The 21,717-nt window shown below is 46.2% G+C and overlaps 1 long non-coding RNA gene across 2 annotated transcripts in view; it reads right to left on the bottom strand.

Annotated features, from left to right (window-relative positions):
* Positions 1 to 21,717, bottom strand: part of LOC147023175 (uncharacterized) — a 38,071-nt gene that overhangs the window by 5,754 nt on the left and 10,600 nt on the right. The window lies entirely within an intron of this gene.

Genomic DNA, 21,717 nt, shown 5'->3' with positions numbered 1-21,717 from the left:
GTAAAGGGGGCGAGTGCTGTGAATGGGTGTACGCGGAGCTTGGGGGTTATGGAAACCCCGGGACCCCTTGAGGTGGTGCTAATTCCCAGCGTGGTTGTTCCGGTGTGTGTGGTGTCGAAATGTGTGTTTGCGAGTGTGCCGAAATGCGTGCTTTCCAGCACGCATGGTGTGGATGAAGCACCGTGTGTGGATGAAGCACCGTGTGTGGATGAAGCACCGTGTGTGGATGAAACACCGTGTGTGGATGAAACACCGTGTGTGAATGAAACACCGTGTGTGGATGACACACCGTGTGTGGATGAAACACCGCGTGTGACAGGAACCGCGTGTGTGAGGAGTATGGTGTGTGAGAGAGACAGCGTGTGTGAGGTCGCTGTACGTGAGGGAGATGACAGTCGGTATGCGGGAGGACGCAACCGCATCCCCGTGTCCGAGTGCCATGGTGGAGTGTGTGAGCGTCGTGGGACGCAGGAGTGTGTGTGTTGAACGGTGACGACGACGGGACCAGATGAAGGACAAGGGCCGAGTAGCGGCCGTAGCTGAATTGAGAACCGTGCCGGGTTTGCACAGCAGCGAGCGCGGGGTCCGTGATGTGCTATGCACAAGGCCGCCACATGCGCGGCTGCGCAGGTGAAACCCGGTCCGGAAACGCCAGCGGTGGATGTTAGCCAATCCCGCGGACGGACAGAAGCTAGGCTGGATTCGGAATTTGGACCAGATGGGTTCTCCACGTGAGCGTGTTTGTAAAGCTCCGACGAGCAGAGCACGTGTTCGCGTGGGGAACCCCTCGGAACACGGGGCTTGCTTTGAGATGCACAGAGTGATGTCATGGCTGCACGTGTGTTTGGAATCCGGCAGAAGGGAATTCCAGCTGGACGGTACCGTCCAAGAGGGACGAGGTGCGCGGGGCGCAAGCAGCTGCCATGGCGTCACGGAAAAAGAGCGCGGCTGTGAGCTGCCGCGCTGGTGGTGCGCATTATGAAAAAAAAGAGTTGAGAAAAGCAAGCCTCGCTTCGGGTGAACAGGATTCCCAGGCAAGGGGTGGAAGACCCCTTTGTTTGGGGGCACAGGAAGTACTAGTTAGGAGGATGGGTAAGAGTTAGTGAGACCGGCTTCATGGGGACATGGGTTGTACCTCATGGAGCCCGTGGAATGGATTAGTTGGAGGGATTTTAGTTTAGATTTAGGAAATGGAATTTTTGGATTTTTGGAGACAAGGACAGACTGGAAATGTGTAGTGGAGACGTAGCTAAGCGACGTAGAGTAAACGGAACGTGTATGAGTTTTAAGGGATGACGAAGGAGCACGAGTTGGTCAGGGGATTTAGTTGGAAGGATGGCAGTGTGGAGTGTTGGTGTGAGTTGCGAAATGGAAAGTGTGTGAGGAATGAGTGTAGGACAGTGGGCCCAAGTGTGCGAGTGGAGCGAATGTGGTATACATGGTGCGAATGACTAGTTGGGTGGAGGAGTGATTCCCACCCAAGTGACCCCGGGGTAAGTTTAATGTTAGCTCGTGGGTTATTCAAATTTACTAACAAGAGGTCGTTTTGTTGTTGGTGTCAAGAGAAGGCACGAAACCCGTTTGGAGGGGTGCAAGAGTTCATGGACCGGCTGGGAGCGTGGCTGTGGAAAGTTGAGTATTTGTTTAGTGGGCACCCCGGGCACCGGACTAGTCGGCCAGAGTAGGCCAAGGGCCCAAGAGGGGTCGGGATAGTGTAGTGGGCACGGGCGACCCGTCGGAAACGGGACCCGTAGCGCCAGAATGCCACGGGGGCAGTGTAGTGGGCACGGGCGACCCTCGGAAAGGAACCCGGGGCATCAACATGCCACGTGGGCATCGGAGGGGGGCAATGCCAGAGAGGGCAACCCCCGCGTTGTAGGGAGCAGCGAGGCTCGGAGGCAGCCTGCGGGCCTGGGGGTGCCATGGTTAGAGTTCGGCAGAGGGGGAGTTCCTGCCAGTTGAGCCACGCTGCCCAGCCTGGAAATTGTGCGAGGGCATGTATGAAAATTTGAGGGCAAGGTCCAAATTTATAATGGACACCAACACAGGTGACGGGAATCATGGTTTTTATAACCGATAGTTTTAAAGTGTGAGGCATTTTTGGAAAGCCCCGGGGTAGTTTCAGGTTAATGAATGTTAGGGTAGATAGGAGATGTACCCCTTCGTATCATCCATCCCTTCGCTCATTGTAGGCCGCTGGACTCACCTTGGTAGATCGCTGAACTCTGAGGAGGCCATTCTGAGGCTTAATTGGGCCTCGAGACAGAACGCTAGCTCTCCTTTATTCCCCTCCAGAGAGGGAACGTAGGGGTTGGGAGTAAGCTAGGTTGACAGGATAGGCTAGCCGGACAAAGACAATAAAGGGGGTTAGGGAGACAATTGTAAAAGGGAAATAAAAATAAAGAGGGGCTAAATTTTGTTGTTTTTGTGGCAAATTAAGGGAGCTGGTATGGACAGAGACAGGCAAAGGCGATAGAGTGGGGGGGGAGACAGTAGGCTCGGTCCGAGCCCGCCTTCAGAGCGGCCGGCACCACCGCACTCCCTCCAGACCTGATGGAACCACACCAGAGGCTGGCCAGCTTCACCTGCCGGCCGGTTGTGCTGCAGCTGCCTGTTCTGCATGGGCTTACCTTGCCATGCCTAGTGCCTGCCTCTGCCATGACCCCATGCCTGCTAGCCCTTGTTTGCGTTTGCCCCTGTGTCCATCCATCACCATGCGCGCCAGGACCATCCAGTTTTGTGAGGACTGCCCTGCAGGCAGCCTGTGCATCCAGTCCATTTTGGTTTTTTTTGTGTTTTGTGACCATCTCCATCCATTCCCCTGCACCAAAGACTTTGCTATGACTTTCCCCTTTCACCTTTCACAGATTACAAGTCCTGGGCCATGGTTTAGTGTAAATTTATAAGTTAAGGTTAAGTTGAGTGAAAATTGTAAATACGGGAACCCCCGCCTGCATGTTTGTTTTAGCGCCGGCAATTTTAGTTAAGTTGTCCGAATGAGTCTGAGAGTTTGTTAGTTTGTTATGCAGCGCATTGGGTTATTTATTTTTGGGACACGTTTAAAAAAATGTCGCACTCAGGGATCCGAAGGTAGAACGTACTAGGGGAAAACTTACACATGCTGGTGACACGAAAATTTGACGACTCGGGACGAGTCTGTAAAAAGGGGAGGGAGTAGTGTTACGAATTTGGAATTCAATTGCACACAACATACAGGTTACTTTAGTCAGCTATGTCGATAAGTGCATGTTCCCTAGATAGCTCACCTTCCATTGTTTAAATGTTTTGAAATCGATTAGATGCGCTGTGGATCGATTTAATAGTTAGGGAGCGAACAATGGAGACGTCCCTCCCCCTCTTCTGCAAAGAGGAAGAAGAACCCTGCCATCCCGTGACGTCAACAACTCTCTCCCACCCGTGCTTGAGCGGGGGGTGGATCACGAGGGCATGAGTCACGCCGGGTGCGGGGGAGGGGGTGGGAAGGATAAAGAGGACATCTTTTCTTTGTTCAAGGAGACTGCCGAAAGAGTTCGTGGGAGTCCCGTGGTAGGGCTGAGTTCGTGGGAGGAGTAAGCTTTTTGCTTCGGAGAGAGCAGTCGTTCAGCAGCCGTCGGGTCCTGCTTGGCTTGCTTGGCTTGAGGCCTCAGGAAGCTTTTTGTTTCGGCTGGCTCGGTGAGCTTCGGCTGCTGCTCTGTTTTTGAAGGAACTTGACCGGCTGTTAGGCTCAAGCTGCGAGTGGAGGCTTCTTCCTCTTCTTCCTCTCCTTCCTCTTCTTCTTGGTTCGTGGAGCTTTTCGTTCTCCATTTTGTTTCCCGGCTTGGTGTGACGCATAGGCCTCTTCTTGGAGTTGGATCCTCGGGGAAGCGACGATCGACAGCACGGATCGGCCCCTCGTCTCACCGGCACGTGTTGAGAAGCGCGGGAGGAATCGCGGGAGCTCGGGAAGGATCACGGCGATTGGATCCAGCTCGCTCTCGCTGGAGCCTGGGTCCGGACAAGTTGACGACCACACGAGGTGGAAAGGTTCGAGTCAAGCTCTGAGTTTCAGCTCACCTGTCCTCCGAGCTGGAGCTCGTGATTAAAGGCCTCAGCCACCGTTTCTTGTGTGTGTGTGTGTGTATGTGTGTGTGTGTGTGTGTGTGTGTGTGTGTGTGTGTGTGTGTGTGTGTGTGTGTGTGTGTGTGTGTGTGTGTGTGTGTGTACGTGCGTACGTGTGTCCGTGGGCCTGTATAATAAGTAGGAACTGCTGTTGAGTGTAAATGACTGTACATAATAAGTAGATGGTTGTAGTTCTTTTGTCGTGCTTTTGTTGCTTGTAAAATTGCATCCGTGTTTTGCCTTATTTAATTGCATACGTGTTTCATTATAATAAATGTCCTTGTGTGAATGTAAACCTGCTCGTTTCGTCCATTCCCTCATTGACTGAACATTTAGTGTGTTGGTAGTTAGAAAGCCGTTGGTTTGCCGAAATAGGGGGACATTTGGACCGACGGTTCTTGGCGGTTACGCTGCTCGGAATCGCGCACGGACAAGCTCGCCTCGGCGGTTTGTTCCGTACGAGATCTGTCGAAGGTGGAATACCCCGGTAGTTGGATCACGTGGGTATTTAGGTACATTGAATATTGGCAATCGACCCTACCCCACGTGATCTGCCGATTGGCGTATTTCGGTTCTTGTCGAAGGACCCGTCGCTCAGAGTTATCCGGGCGGCGATCTATATTCCGGGCGATCAGTCGGGCCGACTCGACTTGCGGCTACGTTCAGAGCGGTCGGTTGGCGGCTGACCCCTGGCCAGTAACAACACACACACACACACACACACACACACACACACACACACACACACACACACACACACACACACACACACACACACACACACACACACACACACGCTTCTGATAGTCTACACCCCTTTTCAAAATTTTCAATTTTTGTTGCCATATAGCCTGGAATTAAATTACATTAAATCAGACTTTTTCAAACCTTTATTTACACATCATAACCCACAACTTCCAAGTGAAAAACAAATTCTATATACTTCAGAAAATTAATTCAAAATACAAAACTAGAATATCTTGGTTGGATAAGTGCCCACCCCCTGAGTTAATACTTGGTGGAGGAACCTTTGACAGCAATTACAGCTGGGAGTCTGTTGGGATAGGTTTCCACCAACTTTGCACACCTTGATTGGGCAATATTTTCCCATTCTTCTGTACAAAACTGTTCAAGTTCAGCCAAGTTGTGTGGGGAGTCGTGATGGACAGCAATCTTCAAGTCATTCCACAGATTTTCGAGAGGATTTAGATCGGGATTCTGATCGAGGACATTTCTCTTTTTGTTCCTTAGCCACTCCAGTGTAGCTTTGGTTGTGTGCTTCGAGTCGTTGTCATAATGAAAGGTGAACTTCCGTCCCAATTTCAGCTTTCTTGCAGAGGGCAGCAGGTTTTCCTCCAGGATTTTTCTGTATTTTGCTCCATCCATTTTCACTTTTATCCTGACAAATGCCCCAGTCCCTGCTGATGAGAAACATCCTCATAACATGATGCTGTCGTCACTATGCTTCACAGTAGGAATGGTGTTCTTTGGGTGATGTACTGTGTTGGGTTTGCACCAAACATAACGTTTTGCATTTCAGCCAAAAAGTTCCATCTTGGTTTCGTCAGACCACAAAACATTTTGTCACATGGCTTCAGAATTTCTGGAGTGGTTTTTTGCATATCTCAAAATGAAGTCAAGGTGGGCTTTTTTGACTGATGGCTTCCTTCTTGACACCCTACTGTGTAGGCCAGACTTGTGGAGTGCTTGTGATATTGTTATGAACTGCACATTGTGACCAGTCTTTACCATAAAGCAGGGGTCGGGAACGTGTGGCTCGCGAGCCAGGTATGGCTCTTTTGATGATTGCATCTGGCTCGCAGATAAAATTGGAGTTTGAAACTTGGAAAGCCCAATATTTCTCGCAGAAGCTTTACCTATAATTTGAATGGTGTCGTGCTTCATTCACATGCAGGGCTGAACTTGGCAGAAGGAGAGAAGAAAAAACACCTCCGAATTGTCTGAAGCGGTTTTTGTTTTGTCCAGTCATGCGGCCGAGGCGACGAGTGATTTAGGTTCCTCCAATGACGTGCCGCCGCCGACACGCGTAGCGGAATTCATCTCGACCAATCACGCGCCACCGCTGAGGCGACTCGTGATTTCGGTTCCTCCAATGACGTGCCGCCGCCGAGACACGTCACGGAATTCATCTCGACCAATCACGCGCCACCGCTGAGGCGACTCGTGATTTCGGTTCCTCCAATGACGTGCCGCCGCCGAGACACGTCACGGAATTCATCTCGACCAATCACGCGCCACCGCTGAGGCGACTCGTGATTTCGGTTCCTCCAATGACGTGCCGCCGCCGAGACGCGTCACGGAATTCATCTCGACCAATCACGCGCCACCGCTGAGGCGACTCGTGATTTCGGTTCCTCCAATGACGTGCCGCCGCCGAGACGCGTCACGGAATTCATCTCGACCAATCACGCGCCACCGCTGAGGCGACAGCATCCCAGAGTCGGCCGGCCGTGCCGCACCTCTCGAGTATGTCAGCCCGTGCGCAGGCCAGCCAGACTCACTTGGGTCAACATCTCCCTCTCTCTCATTTGCTCAAAGCTAACCCTTCGACGAAGAAGATGGCGAAAAGAAAAAGATGAGGAGTATCGTACATTTCAGGACGAATGGGCCGAAGAATTCGCCTTTGTGGAGAGAGCAGGTTCTGTGGTGTGTCTAATTTGCAATGACAAAATTGCATCGATGAAACGGTCGAATATAAAGCGGCACTTCGACACGCGCCATGCTACCTTTGCATCAAAATACCCTGTGGGAGACAGCAGAAAGAAAGCGTGCCAAGAGCTACTGAGCATAGTGCAAGCCAGCCAGCAGCAACTCCGCGTATGGACCCGGCAAGGTGACTATAATTCCGCCAGCTTTGCTGGATCTTTAGCAACAGTGAGGAACGGAAAACCATTCACAGATGGCGAGTATGCTAAAACGTTCATGCTGGATGTCGCCAATGAACTTTTTGATGATCTTCCGAACAAAGACAAGATAATCAAACGGATACAAGACATGCCTCTGTCGGCAAGAACTGTTCATGATTGTACCATCATGATGGCAAACCAAGTGGAGGAAACGCGAGTGAAGGACATAAATACAGCACCGTTCTTTTTCCTGGCTTTGGATGAGTCAACAGACGTAAGCCATTTGTCGCAGTTCAGTGTGATTGCAAGATATGCTGCTGGTGATACACTGCGCGAAGAAAGTCTTGCTGTTCTGCCAATAAAAGGGTCCACAAGAGGTGAGTATTTATTCAAGTCTTTCATGGAGTTCGCTCAAGAAAAAAATCTACGAATGGATAAACTTATCTCGGTGTGTACTGATGGTGCTCCGTGTATGGTGGGGAAAAACAAAGGATTTGTGGCGCTTCTCCGTGAACATGAAAATAGACCCATCCTAAGTTTCCATTGCATTCTACACCAGGAGGCACTTTGTGCTCAGATGTGTGATGGACAGCTTGGCGAAGTGATGTCGCTGGTCATTCGTGTGATCAACTTTATTGTTGCCCGAGCCTTAAATGCTCGCCAGTTTAAAACACTGCTGGATGAAGTTGGAAATGACTATCACGGTCTGCTTTTGCACAGCAATGTGCGTTGGTTGTCAAGAGGGAAGGTGCTTAGCCGTTTTGCGGCTTGCCTGAACGAAATCCGGACTTTCCTTGAAATGAAAGGGATTGAGCATCCTGAGCTAGCCGAAACTGAGTGGCTCCTCAAGTTTTACTATCTCGTGGATTTGACTGAACATCTGAACGAGCTCAACGTGAAAATGCAAGGCATTGGAAATACAGTGTTATCCCTTCAACAAGCCGTGTTTGCTTTTGAAAACAAGCTGGAGCTCTTTATCATGGATCTTGAAACAGGTCGTTCACTACATTTTGAAAAACTGAGACAATTTAAAGATGCATGCACAGCAAGTGAGCCCACTCAAAACTTTGATCTCCACCAGTTAGCTGGCTTCACATCCAGTTTCCTACAGTCATTCAAAGCACGCTTTGGAGAATTTCGTGAGCACACTCGTCTTTTTAAGTTCATCACCCATCCAAACGAGTGTTCACTGAACACAGCCGACCTGAGTTACATTCCTGGTGTCTCCGTCAGAGATTTTGAAGCAGAAGTGGCTGACCTGAAGGCCTCAGACATGTGGGTGAATAAGTTCAAGTCACTGAATGAAGATTTGGAAAGAATCGCACGACAGAAAGCAGAGTTGGCGAGCAAGCACATGTGGACAGAAATGAAAAAACTTCAACCCGAAGACCAGCTGATTATCAAAACTTGGAACGCGCTTCCTGTCACATACCTCACACTGCAGTTCGTGAGTATTGCTGTATTGACCTTGTTTGGATCTACGTATGCATGTGAGCAGTCATTCTCACATCTTAAAAACATCAAGTCCAACCTACGATCACGTCTAACGGATGAAAGCCTCAACGCTTGCATGAAGCTTAACCTCACCAAGTACCAACCAGACTACAAAGCCATCAGCAAATCCATGCAGCACCAGAAGTCCCATTAATAGTGAGTATTATAACAACATTATTTAAAAGAATAAATTCAGAGGCTTATTATACTCACATTTAGTTGAATTCAGTCTTAAAATATATTATATGGCTCTCACTGAAATAGATTTCCAAATATTTTGCTTTAATGGCTCTCTGAGTCAAAAACGTTCCCGACCCCTGCCATAAAGGCTTGTAGCTTTTTCAGAGTTGCCATTGGCCTCTTGGTGGCCCCTCTGATCAGTCTCCTCCTTGCTTGGTCATCCAGTTTGGAGGGATGGCCTGATCTCGGCAGGGTCTTCGTGGTACCATACACCTTCCACTTCTAAATGATTGTCTTGACTGTGGTCCAAGGGATATTCAAGGCCTTTGAAATATTTTTATGCACATTCCCTGATCTGTGCCTTTCCACAACTTGATCCCGGAGGTCTTTTGAAAGCTCCTTGGTAGCTACTGATGGTTGAGTCTTTGCCGTGAAATGCACTACCCAGCAGAGAAAACCTCCAGGAACAGCTGATTTTATTCTGAAATAATCAGAATCACTACAATTTAACACAGGTGGAGGCAAATTCATGTGGTGTGTGATTTTGAAGGTGATTGGTGACACTTATCCAACGAAGATATTCTAGTTTTGTATTTTAAATTAATTTTCTGAAATTTGTAGAATTTGTTTTTCACTTGGAAGTTGTGGGTTACGATGTGTAAATAAAGGTGGGAAAAGTCTGATTTAATGCAATTTAATTCTCGGCTATATGGCCACAAAGGGTTAAAATTTTGAAAGGGGATTTAGACTTTCTATAGGCACTGTGTATCCACATCCTATCTTTCTGAAACTGACAGCTTAATGTATAATCTATATATCGACTTCTTCAGGGACTGTGTTCTTCGATTGCATATATATATATATATATATATATATATATATATATATATATATATATATATATATATATATATATATGTGTACACACACACAAGTCGATATATGGATTCTGCATTAAGCTTTCAGTTTCAGAAAGATAGGCACAACTGTTGCGAAGTTATGAAATGTACAACGAAAACTTTTTCATCGGTTGGAGGGGCTTAGGAATGGAGAGATAGGAGATGTGGGGCGAGTTATGAATGGAGATGTACAATATCTAGATATTTCGATTTGTTCTGACAAGTAGAAATGCCTGTGATGAAACAATGAACAGTGATTAAAGTCAATGTATTTACTTTATGCATCTTGCTGAGTAAAAATGTTAAAGCTTGCTTTGGTTGATAATTTTTTTTTATTCCACTTTTGTAGACCTAACCGGCTGGCTTTGTGGCTGGGACAAATGGCCCGTGTGGATTGCTCCTATGCTCTTCAACTTCTCCATCCCCCAAAATGAAAGAGTCATTTTGGCTGAGCTGAGAATTGCTCCCTGTATCAGGAGAGGGAAACGAAATGAAAGCTGGAGCCTGGAATCAGATGGAGATTTTGAGAAAGAGCAGGAGGAATTTGGGGGGAATGAAGAAGGAGATGGAACTGATAAAAATCAGGAACACATAAAGTCAAAGGAAGATACTACATGGAGACATCAGGAGAAAATCTTAGAGAATGGTGTATCAGAAATGTTTGGGACGCAAAATTGGTGGGAATTTCAGGGAAAAGAAGAAGGCGAAAAAAAAATAAGAGGACAACACGAAGTGCAGAAGGAAGAGGATTGGAAAATATTGAAGGTGTCTGAAATACTTGATAAGGAACAAGAAAATAATAAACAAACTAATAGGCGAGAAAGGACTAGCATAAGTGGGGATGTGGAGATACAGGAGAAGCACAAAGAAGAAGATGAAAAAGAGAGTGGTAAGTATCATAAAGCAGGAAAGAGACTTCTCCAAAGAGCCATGGGTATGGATAAAGAGGTGGTAACAATGGAAAGGGTGATGAATGAAGAAAGGAAGCAAGGAGAAACGGTGTACGAACATGAAGTGAAGAGTGACAGATGCTCTAGTTGGGAATCGAGCAGTGATGGGCAGCTGGAAGTAAGTGTTATTGAGGGAAATTTGGAGAAGCAGGAAGATGAGAAAGAGGAAAAAGGTGGCGATAGAGCACAAAGAGCTGTCATCAGTCATTTAATGAACTGGCGAGAAGAGCAAGAGGGATTGACAATTGATATGACAACTGTTGTGCGAGGATGGATGCAGGAATCTGTTTTAAGGCATGAATTATCAGCTGCACAGGCTCATCACCTCACCATTACGATGAAGACCAAGAGCATATCAGATGCTGAGAAAAACCTAAAACCCACAAGCAGCTGGAAGCTTGGCCCCCAAGCACATGCCCTACTTGTGGTTTTCTCCGACACTCAGGCACGCAGCACCTCCCTTGATTACCACGATGATCTTCTGGTGATGATGTCACGTGAGACAACAGCAGTTCATGTTCCATCTGAGGCTTCCAATCATCCATCCTCATCAAGGTTATCATCGACTTTGCCTGCTCATTCGCCTTTTTCTGGGTTATCTCATCAGATTCTGTCCGACTTTCCACCAACAGCTGATGTGCCTCATTTAGATGTCCTGTCCCACTCTCTTGCCCCCAAATTTCTACACCAGCAAAAAACATTTCAGGGAACTTCCACCCCTCAAACTGTAACATCACTCCCATCAACCAGTGTCTCTGCTCATCCTTTCTCTCCTGGCCACCTTACTTACCATCATCGTCTCTTGCCTCATCGCCGCTCCATTAAATCCTCAATTTTTATCCCACCTCATGCTCACGTATCTCATTCTCCTTCCTTTCCTCCTTTCTCAAATCACACATCGTGCATTAGCCATCAACTCTCGCTCATGCACTCTTTCGCTTTCCAGACATCCGTATCATCTCCAATACCTCCTTTTCATCTTCGAGCCACTTCACAACCTCCTCGCCACCACCGTGGTTACCGTAGCACTCGGAACACAGCATCCACTTCTGGTGTATGCCATCGGTCACCCCTGTATGTAAACTTTAAGCAGATCGGCTGGGATGAATGGATAATTGCACCACATGGCTACCAGGCCTACCAGTGTGTGGGGCTTTGCTCGTTCCCCCTTGGAAACCAGCAACCACCCACGAAACATGCACTCATTCGTGCATCACTGCGTCACCGCCGTCCCCACGCCCTGCACTCACTACACAGGCCCGGTCGGCCCTGCTGTGTGCCCACTCGCCTCAACCCAATTTCCATCTTGTACTTAGATAGTAAAGGTGTGGTGACGTACAAGTATAAATATGAGGGAATGTCAGTGGCGGAGTGTGGCTGCCGTTAAGAGAGTTGATAGCATCAGGTAGATTCAAACGTGGAAGAATTTTTAACCTGGTTTGTCCAAAAATGAGCATGAACCTTGTTATGGTTATCATGTCATTTTGGTGTACATCTCAATAATGTGAGCTCAAAAGCCAAACAAGGACTGCAGACAGTACCTGCATAGGTGTTCAACTTTAGTCATATTAGTTTGCATTTATAGGTTGCACAAGGTCATCCTTTAAATCATAATTTTTCTTCCCATTTCAGACGATTTATCCAGGAAAGCCAATGGATGTACTCCGGCATAATCAATGTGGATCAAGTTTTATTTTCATGAATGAATTGCTTTTGTTAATCATTTGTTGCAGTCTATGCAATGGCATCAGTCATCTTATCACCTGAAAAGTATTGAAAATAGAAGAGAATGATGGATAACAAGCAAATAATGACTATATATATATATATATATATATATATATATATATATATATATATATATATATATATATATATATATATATATATATATATATATATATATATATATATATATTTTTTTTTTTTATACAGGGCTTATAAGGGTAAGATAAATACAGACAACCTTCAGGTTAGGGATGAAACAATTGTTTCATTGTTTTACGATGCAACAAGATTTGAATTTCGTTTGTCACCCTGATGAGAGGAGATGTTCATCCAGATTGTTAGTTTTTGAGCTTTCCTGTTCCATGCATTTGGTAACATCCTGCATCAATAATTTTCATTGTATTGAAGTTCAATGTATTTAATCTCTGATTCGGAAATGTTATATTTAATAATAAACTTCAAAGTAAACTGTGTTTCAATCACTTGGGTCTTGTCACACCTGGAAAGAAATACTCAAAAGAAAGATTGTTCACCTCATTCAAGAAGGTCAAAAAAATCCTGACTCGGGAAAAGTTTCCTTTTAAACGCTTAAGATGAAGTAGATCAAGACACTTGAGACTTTAGGACTTGCAGAATGGGATCAAAAGAAAAGTAAAACAGGGATGCTGACATTATAGAAAAGAAGATGATGTGGGAATATGATACATTTATTCTAGATATTAAAGGGTATTGACAGCATTTGCAGGAGATTATTTCAGGTGGGGGTAGTGGATATAATTCAGAGAATAGCGTAATTATAAAGCAAAACTAGAATGGCCTTCAAAGGTGTCGGATGATGCTATCACCTACGGATCCAGTTGCATGATCATATTAAACAAGGCAAGTCGCCGCAGTTAGGCCTAAGTTACATTTCCCACGATGGCCGTGGGGTCTCCAAAATCTACGGCCACTAGCAATTATACGGCGGCCGCAATATTTCCACGGTCACACAATGTAGCAGTCACATGTGTTTTTATTTTTCGGGGAGCCGCACGGCATATTTAGAAATTGTGGAGACCAAAAACGTGGGGTTGCTGTACAGTCTTTGATTTGATGTCGCACGGTGACCTTAAGGGGGCCCTGCGGCGGCCATAGAATTTTCAAGGCAGACGCAAGGTAACCTCAAGGTGCCCGCAAGGCGACCGCAGGGGGGCCCTAAGGCAAATGTGCGGCCATATGGACGGTAACGAGTGGGTTCATTTTTTTATATATATTTTTTTTACCATTTTTTTTTTTCGGCTTGTCAATTTGCTACGGCGAACATAGAAATGAAAAAAGTTATAACTCCGCGTTATAATTCCACGGCGACCCCTACGGCCTGTAAAATATAGCCAAACGGCGTAGGGCCACCCTGAGGCAACCGCAGAAACTCTGCGGCCGCTGCACGTTTCTGTCAATTCAGAGGGCGTACGGCCGCCGTATCCTCGCCGTAGAGCAAATGTGACTTAGGCCTTATCGCGGTATGAGTTTGACAACCTGGTTCAGTTTCCCGACGAGAGGGGAGCTGATTTTGTTGCCAGACTCGAGCATCTAGTAGGGGATTGCCATTTTGGTGATGGTGAACAGTCACAGAGATTGAAGGATCGTTTTATCGCCGGGTTGTGGGATGAGAAGATGGTCGCATCAGTTCTTCGGATAAAGTTTGAAGAAATTATGTTTGCTGAAAGGGTTGAAACTGCATCTGTTGTGGAACAAGCTAGAAAGGATGTTCGTGTCATCGTTGGAGAGGACTTGTCTGTCAACGCCATAGCTGCTAGCAGGTCATGTGCTCACAATTCCCCATCTTGGTCAACATATCAGGAACCTCTTTTGTCCCACCTGCATGCAAGCAGTGCATCCCCATGCAAAAATGCTATAGTTAGAACAATAGTATATGAGAGTAGTACTCTCATATACTATAGTTGGTAACAGGTCCTACGACAGTAGTCTGCAGAGAATTACTAGAGGAAAAGAATGGCCATCTACCACACGTCTTATCAGGGGTATGGTGGTTCACATATTCGTCCGAACTGTCTATTTGGAATGCAGTGTCACCGGTGTGGTAGGACAGGCCATGTGCGGAGGGTCTGTCAGGGCCAGGGACTGTCATCGGTTAATGTGGTCAAGGTTAGCAGTGAGGTTGATCAACTTGGCATCTTTATGATGACAGCTGCAAATCACCCCTTTGAGGTGTCTGTTAGTGTGAATGGCAGGCCAGTCAACTTCGCAGTGGATCAATCAATCAGTCTCGTGAGTAAGCAAATATGGTGTTGTTTGGGTTGTCTGGTGTTGGCCTCAGGACACACTACCCTTCATAAATACACAGGGAAGCTGATCAAAGCATTAGGTTTGATGGATGTAGTGATTTTTTTATCGGGAACAGCAAGAAGTTGCCCCTGCATGTGGTTGATGGTTCTGGACCAGCTCTCGTCATGTGATGGGTTGTGATTGAAGTCATGACGTCGTGACGGTCGTGATGACCCATGTGAAATGGGTCGTGACTGGTTGCACACAATTCATTTGGATTGGGCAGACATTTACAGTGTTCATACATCATTTGTCTCATTCCTGGTTGGAGGGGATATTGGAAAACCACCAAGTTACATAGGAGCCTGGGCTTGGGAAGCTTGTAGATGCTCTAGGTAACCTTCACCTAAAGGAGGGTGTCTGTCCACGATTCTGTAAGCCTCAACCTGTGCCATATACTCTTCGCGATCGGCTCAAAGCAGAACTCAACCGATTGGAAAAGATTGGTGTCATTGAACCGGTGGCACACTCTGAGTAGGCAACGTCTGTGGTCACATTGCTGAAGCGGAATGGAGGTATCCATCTATGTGATGACTTTAAACTCATGCAACCATTCACCACAACCTCTGTGTGGAGCACGAGCCACTGCCATCCATTAATGAGATGTATTCAAAGTTGGCAGGAAGTCGGTATTTCACGAAGTTGGACTTGCGCGATGCCTACTTCCATCTCGAGATCACACCAAAGGATCGTCACCTCCTCACCGTCAATACATGTCAGGGTATATCCCAGTATACCCGGCTTTGTTTTGGTATCGCTTCACTCCGGCAACGTGGCAGAAAGCTATGGATCATCTTTGTGCCGACTTACCGGCACAATGCTACTTGGATGCCATCCTCATTGTGGGCACCATTGTCGAACAGCCTCTTGAGAACATTGATAAGGTGATGACCAAGCTAGCTTCTCAGGGTCTCTTCCTGAACAAAGACGAATGTTTATTCTTTCAGAAGTGAGTGGAGTACCTGGGCCATATCATCACCCTGGATGGGCTGTTGAAAGCCCCTCAAAAAGTCCTCGCCATAGCCGACATTTCCAGCACAAGAGACAAAGTTCAGCTTCGGTCCTTCATTGGGCTCACTCAGTATTACCAGAGTTATGTCAGCAGCTTAAGCACTGAGCTCGCTCCACTGACTCGCATGCTGCGTCGAGATGTTCGCTGGAGGTGGAGTTTGACGGAACAAGCACCATTCAAACGAGTCAAATCTCTCCTTCCTGCAGACATAGTTCTCACACATTACGAACCTTCACATACTCTCATTATTGTGTGTGACAGCTTGTCGTACGGCATCAGTGCCGTTTTATCTCAGGTAATGAGTGACGGTACTGAGCGTCTGGTGTGTTTTGCACCACATGCTCTGACGACTGCAGAGCAGAATTATACTCAAATTGAGCGTAAAGCGCTGAGTCTGGTATGGGCAGTATTTAAGTTTCGCCAGTACGTGATAGGTCGACATTTCATCCTGCAAACTGATCATTAGCCACTTCAGTTCTTGTTCAATCCTTGGAAAGGCATTCTTCAAGTCACTGCCGATGCTCGGCTGCAAAGAAAGTGTCTCTTCCTCGGTGTGTACAACTACAAAATCAAATTTCGTGCTTCCGAACGGCACGCTAACTCTGATGGCCTGTCCTGAATGCCATCTCCTAAGGTCGTCGCCAAACCCACCGATGAGATTCAGGTGTACATGTTCGAACAGATTGAGTCTCGTCCGGTAATAGCAGCAGACACGGCCACTGCTATTCGTGGTGATCCCGTTTTGTCACGTGTTGCGCACGCTGTATTGTCAGGTTAGTAGTGCGAGTTGCCCTCGACGTCAGAATATGATCCATTTGTGTCTCATGCATCCGAGCTGTCTTTAGCTCAAGGTCGTGTTATGTGGGGCATGAAGGTGGTCATTACTTCTTCATTACGTCATTCTCGATGAGTTACCCGAGGGTCATTTTGGTATGCTTAATGCGAGAGTTTAGCCTGGAGTTTGTTGTGGCGGCCCAGGCTTGATGGAGACATCGAGCGGACATTAAAAGTATGTGCTACGTGTCGAAGTAATGCCGATAATCCCTCACATGTCTCGTTGTGGACGCCCGTGGCAGCATGGCAGCATATTCATGTGGATTTTTTTAGGGCCGGTCATGGGCAGTGTTTCTGATGGTGATCGACACATACTCTAAGTGGCCGGAAGTAGCTATCATGCAGTCCATCTTGGCAGAGAACACGGCGGAGCGCCTGCGGAGTATTTTTGTGAACAAAGGTGTTCCGGAGATTTTAGTTTCGAGCAATGGTCCACAGTTTGTATCTGAGGTGTTTGCTGTGTTCATGCGTGGCAATGGTATCAAACACCTGAGGTCAGCACCTTTACCACCCAACTACAAATGGCCAGTCCGAGTCATTTGTCAAAGCATTGAAACATGCCTTACGTTGGGGCCAAGTTGTACGTGCAGAGTCGGATCGATGTGTTTTTGCATGCCTATCGTAATTCGGTCCATTCTACAATGTAGGAAACACCTGCTTTCCGCATGTATGGCGACAGTTGCAGTCACGGCTGGATTTGCTTCGACCTTGTGCACTGGCAGTTGTTACGGCGACCGATGTTCATTCGTTCATGGTGGACCAGCCAGCTTTGGTGCGAGAGTATTTACACAAACAGAAATGGGTACCGGCTACTGTGATCTGAGTTTTCGGACTGGCTAACTACCTTGTTCATACTCAAGCCAGTCTTACCTGGAAACGTCATGTGAATCAATTGTTGGCTCGCGGGTCTGATCATTCATACGCTGAAGATTCCGTTCTGCCGTCCGATGTGTCCTCATCCATCGAGGAGCCAGTGAGCACGTACTGACCACTTGTTCCTCTATCTGTGGATCCAGATGTTCAGGGTGGTGATAGTTCCACCAGGTTTGGTGTCTGGTGGGTATCCATCACCTGTTTCCAATGTCCTGCCATTGACAGTCGTATGTGCAGATTAATGTCCACGTGTTTCTTCCATATGTGTTGTACAATCCATATATTTGGGTGACTATGTGACTTAAGGGAGGAGTGTGTTCTCGTGTACGTTCGAGTAAGGCCGCTGTTGACTCAGCAGGGTAAGACCTGCTTTGCTGAATAAATGGCACTTGATTCTCTCCGAGTGTCCTCATCATTGTGCTCAAGACACCACAGACAGAGATTAAGGTGGAGGGAGGTCATGAAGAGTGTAGGATTGAGAGAGGAAGATGAGGACAGAGGGGAATGGAAAAGGCGGATCGGAGTGGCCCACCACTCACTGTTGGGATTCAGGCGGAGAGAAGAAGTATGAGAAGAAGATTGAAAATGAGAAATGGAAGCTCAGGTGGAGGCTGGGCATAAAAAGCAGTTGATTTTTTTTAAACACAAGGTCAAAGCTTACGGAGGAGAAGGAAACAGATGGTGCAAGGGCAACAAACTGACAACGGGGAAACATTTGGACACGATACTGAATAACCAAAGGAATGAACAAAGATGAAAAGAGGAGGGGGAGGAAACAGTTACCTGGAAGAAGAGGATTGAGTTAGGGTAGGGTTAATGGGAGTAGAGACAGTGGTTGATCACCATCTCACTTTTATCAGCAGACTCAATGGTGTAATAGTTAGAGCGTGCACTCTGAGTCTGGGAGGTAAATGATTCTATACCAACCCCAGCATAGCCATATCAAAGACGTTAAAAATGGTACATGCTGCTTCCTTGCTTGAAACTGAGCTTGACGCTGAGCACAGACTATTAATAACCATGTGTTGGCAACCATTGTACAGATTTTATGGGTGCAACGGCCTCTTGCATGGAAGTTCCTTGTAAAGGCGCTGTCACACCATGACTATTTAGCCAGCAATGGCAACGTATAAAAATGTATGTAAAACGTTGGCATACGCTGAAATTTTGATGTTTTTTTTTTAAGTTTTGGTCGGATTCATAACGTGTTGGTCGTATGCATAACATATTAGTAACGGGCACAGAACGTTTCGTTGTCTTATAGATAACTTATACCAACGAATGCTTAGCCTGTTGTCGGCGTTCACAACCTATACCCAACGATAGTTTAACTTAGGCATAGCGTGCTGCACGTATCGCCGACAAACTCGTGGCGTAGCCTGTTAAAAACCTGCTGCACGCCGATTTAAATCATAACCGCTTGAAGATTGAAAGTGTCAACCACGCAGTCACACCTTGACGATTTAGCCAGCGTATGCTGACCTATGAAAAATTTGCCGAACCAAGCTGGCACACGTCGAATACGTTATGGGTAAGTTGTGTATACGTTAAGAGCACGCTGAAAAACGATGAAGTACGCTGTCATATTTCGTGGTACGTCTCGTACGTCGTGAAATTTCAAGCATGCTGAAAATTTTATGACGTACTCGCTGTATGGCTCACACGTTCCGCTACGCTGGGAATAAGTTGTCGGCACGATATGCGATCGTTGACACACGTCGACACAAGTTCCTTGTAAGTTACTCATAAGTCGAAACACTTCGATGTAATGTTTAGCATACCCGAAACTTATTTTCTCCATCAAGGCACATTTTTTTTTCTCCTTGGCTCCGTGAAGGCACGTGACGAAATATCTGAAGTTGTTGTTGTTGTTTTTTATTATTTTGTTTTTTAGTCTATCACGAATTTTAAAATATATTCGGACATTTGCTTTTAAGTTTCGACATCGACGTGACAATATCCTCAAACAGAAAATATTCACAGAGGAACTAAGAATAAGACATGAGTAAACTGAAGAGGCAATCGGACGTGACGTAACGGCACGTGACGAAATATCGGAAGTTATTGTTGTTTTTTTGTTTTTTTAAACGTTGCCAATACACCATTATACGGTAGCTGTAAATTAGAAACACGTTCAGTAAGTTCTGTGGTCGTCCAGAAGACGTCAATCAAATACGTCTACATACGTCAATATGCGTTGGAGGTACGTTACACATAGGTTCAAAGCACGTTACTCATAGGTTAGAAATAAGTTTTGGGTACGCTAAGCATTACCTCGACGTGTTTCGACTTATGAGTAACTTACAAGTAACGTGTGTCGACGTGTGTCAATGATCGTATAACGTGCCTACAACTTATGGCCAGCGTAGCGGAACGTGTGAGTCATACGCTGGCATACGTCATAAAATTTCAAGCATTGAAAATTTGAAGACAACCGCAAAGTACAACGATGAAAGCCAGCGTACTACGACGTATGGCAGTGTTTTTCAGCATGCTCTTCACGTATACAAACTTAACCATAACGTATTCGACGTATGCCAGCGTTTTAGACAAATTTTTCATAAGTCGGCATGCGCTGGCTAAATCGTCAAGGTGTGACAGCACCTTAAGGCAACTGACATTATCCATCTGTAAACTCTTCTTTTTTTTCTCAATGAGAGCGAGGCACATGGAAGAGCGTGGTTGAATTGACAGTGGGGGAAGCAGGGCAACAATTGGGCCCAACCACCAACGTAATGAACGAACAGGAAAGGAGAGATTGAGAACACTGAAACTAGCGAGAAGGAAAGTTGTGTTAGGAAGAGTTAACGGGGGTGATAAAGATAATGGGTCTGGTTGGGGGATGACATGAGGTGGTGGTCTTGAAACGCGAGACGCTGAGAGGGAAGAGTGGGAATGAACAGTCTCTGAAAGGTAATTCCATAGATGGGAGAAGCGAGGAACAAGGGAGTTGATGTCTGCATCTCCTTTGTTGAGCAAGCAAGGATCTATCCTCATTCTTCCTGTCCTCCATGTTGATCTAGAGATCATTTACTCTCATTGATATTTGTGTGCTTCCCTTGTCCAACTATTCCCCTCCCTCCCTGCCAGTTTGTCAACCTACCATTCTATTCATTTAAAACTCTTCCCTTTACCTTAACCTCTGTATAAAATACACAGTTCATAGAACACGTTACCCCGTGCAACGTTCAACGATATACTGCAAATATCGGAGGTAACTCATTCGCAGTGGTTGTATAATGGTTTTAAAGATTGTTTAAAAAATTCCAGAAGTTTAGCGAGCTGTTGAAACAGTGTTGAACAGCACCCTTATTGCCTTAAACACCGCCTTGTTTAACATTTCGCGTGGAAGAAAAGACGTTCTTAAAACGTTCGATTTCTGAGTGAATTATTTATTAAACTGCAACGGTCTCTGCTCTCAAAACTCCTGCCAAGACACCTCGTTAAAACCAAAGATAAAGTGTATTCACATTTTACAAAACCAAAGGCAAAATGATACCGATACACACTTACCCCTCTGGTATAGTGTAGTAGATCGTAGAAAAATCATGCAAATTATGATACAAGCATCAAATTTGGCATTTCTGTTCTGCAGGGCTTTCTGATCAAATCTGCCCCATTGGCCATTTGAAAATCCAAATTTTGAAAAATTTGAAAAAAAAAGAAAAACTTCAAAAAAAAATTTGGATTCACAGCTGGCTGAAATTCTTGAAGAGCAAGTGAACATCCCAGACAGAGAACCAAGGGGAGATGCATTCATCATTGATGGCTCAGCACTTATCAATGCCCTACCTCCACACACTTCAAAGATATTTGATGACGATGCTAAAGAAGACATCATCCCAAAGGTGGAATCCTATGGTGCCAGATACGAGAGGGTGGACGTAGTGTTTGATGTGTGCAAGAAGTCAAGTCTGAAGTCCGAGGAAAGGTCGAAAAGGGGGCAAGGAATCAGAAGAAGAGTGACAGGAACCAGTAAGACCCCAAGTAACTGGAGAAGCTTTTTTGAGATGACAGCAACAAGACTGAGCTGTTTCACTTCCTTGCGGAAAAGATGTGTGAAGTACAGACGACAAGCACAGTCATTGTCACAAAAGGAGAAGATGCCATTAGCAACACAAGGAAGTCACTGGATGCTGTGTCTCCATGTTGTCATGAAGAAGTTGACACTCAAATATTTGTACACGCCAGGGATGCAACGACGGATGGTAGCAAGTCCATTATCATTAAGGCTAATGACACGGACGTACTAGTCACAGCAATATCTGTACTGCCCTCCTTACAGGAACTAGGTCTTGAGAACATGTGGATTGCCTTTGGCCAAGGAGCCAAGGCATGATGGATTCCAGTCCATGAGGTAGTTTCTGTAATAGGGCCTGAGAAAGCTAGAGGGATCCCATACTTCCATGCGTTCACTGGATGTGACGTCGTGTCTGCCTTCCGCGGTAAAGGGAAGA

Source organism: Eptatretus burgeri, chromosome 7 (assembly GCF_056783735.1).
Source record: "Eptatretus burgeri isolate ZD-2024b chromosome 7, Ebu_testis_v1, whole genome shotgun sequence".
NCBI classification, from domain to species: Eukaryota; Metazoa; Chordata; class Myxini; order Myxiniformes; family Myxinidae; genus Eptatretus; species Eptatretus burgeri.
The sequence above is the reverse complement of the archived record's forward strand: the minus strand, read 5'-3'. Positions and strand labels throughout refer to the sequence as shown.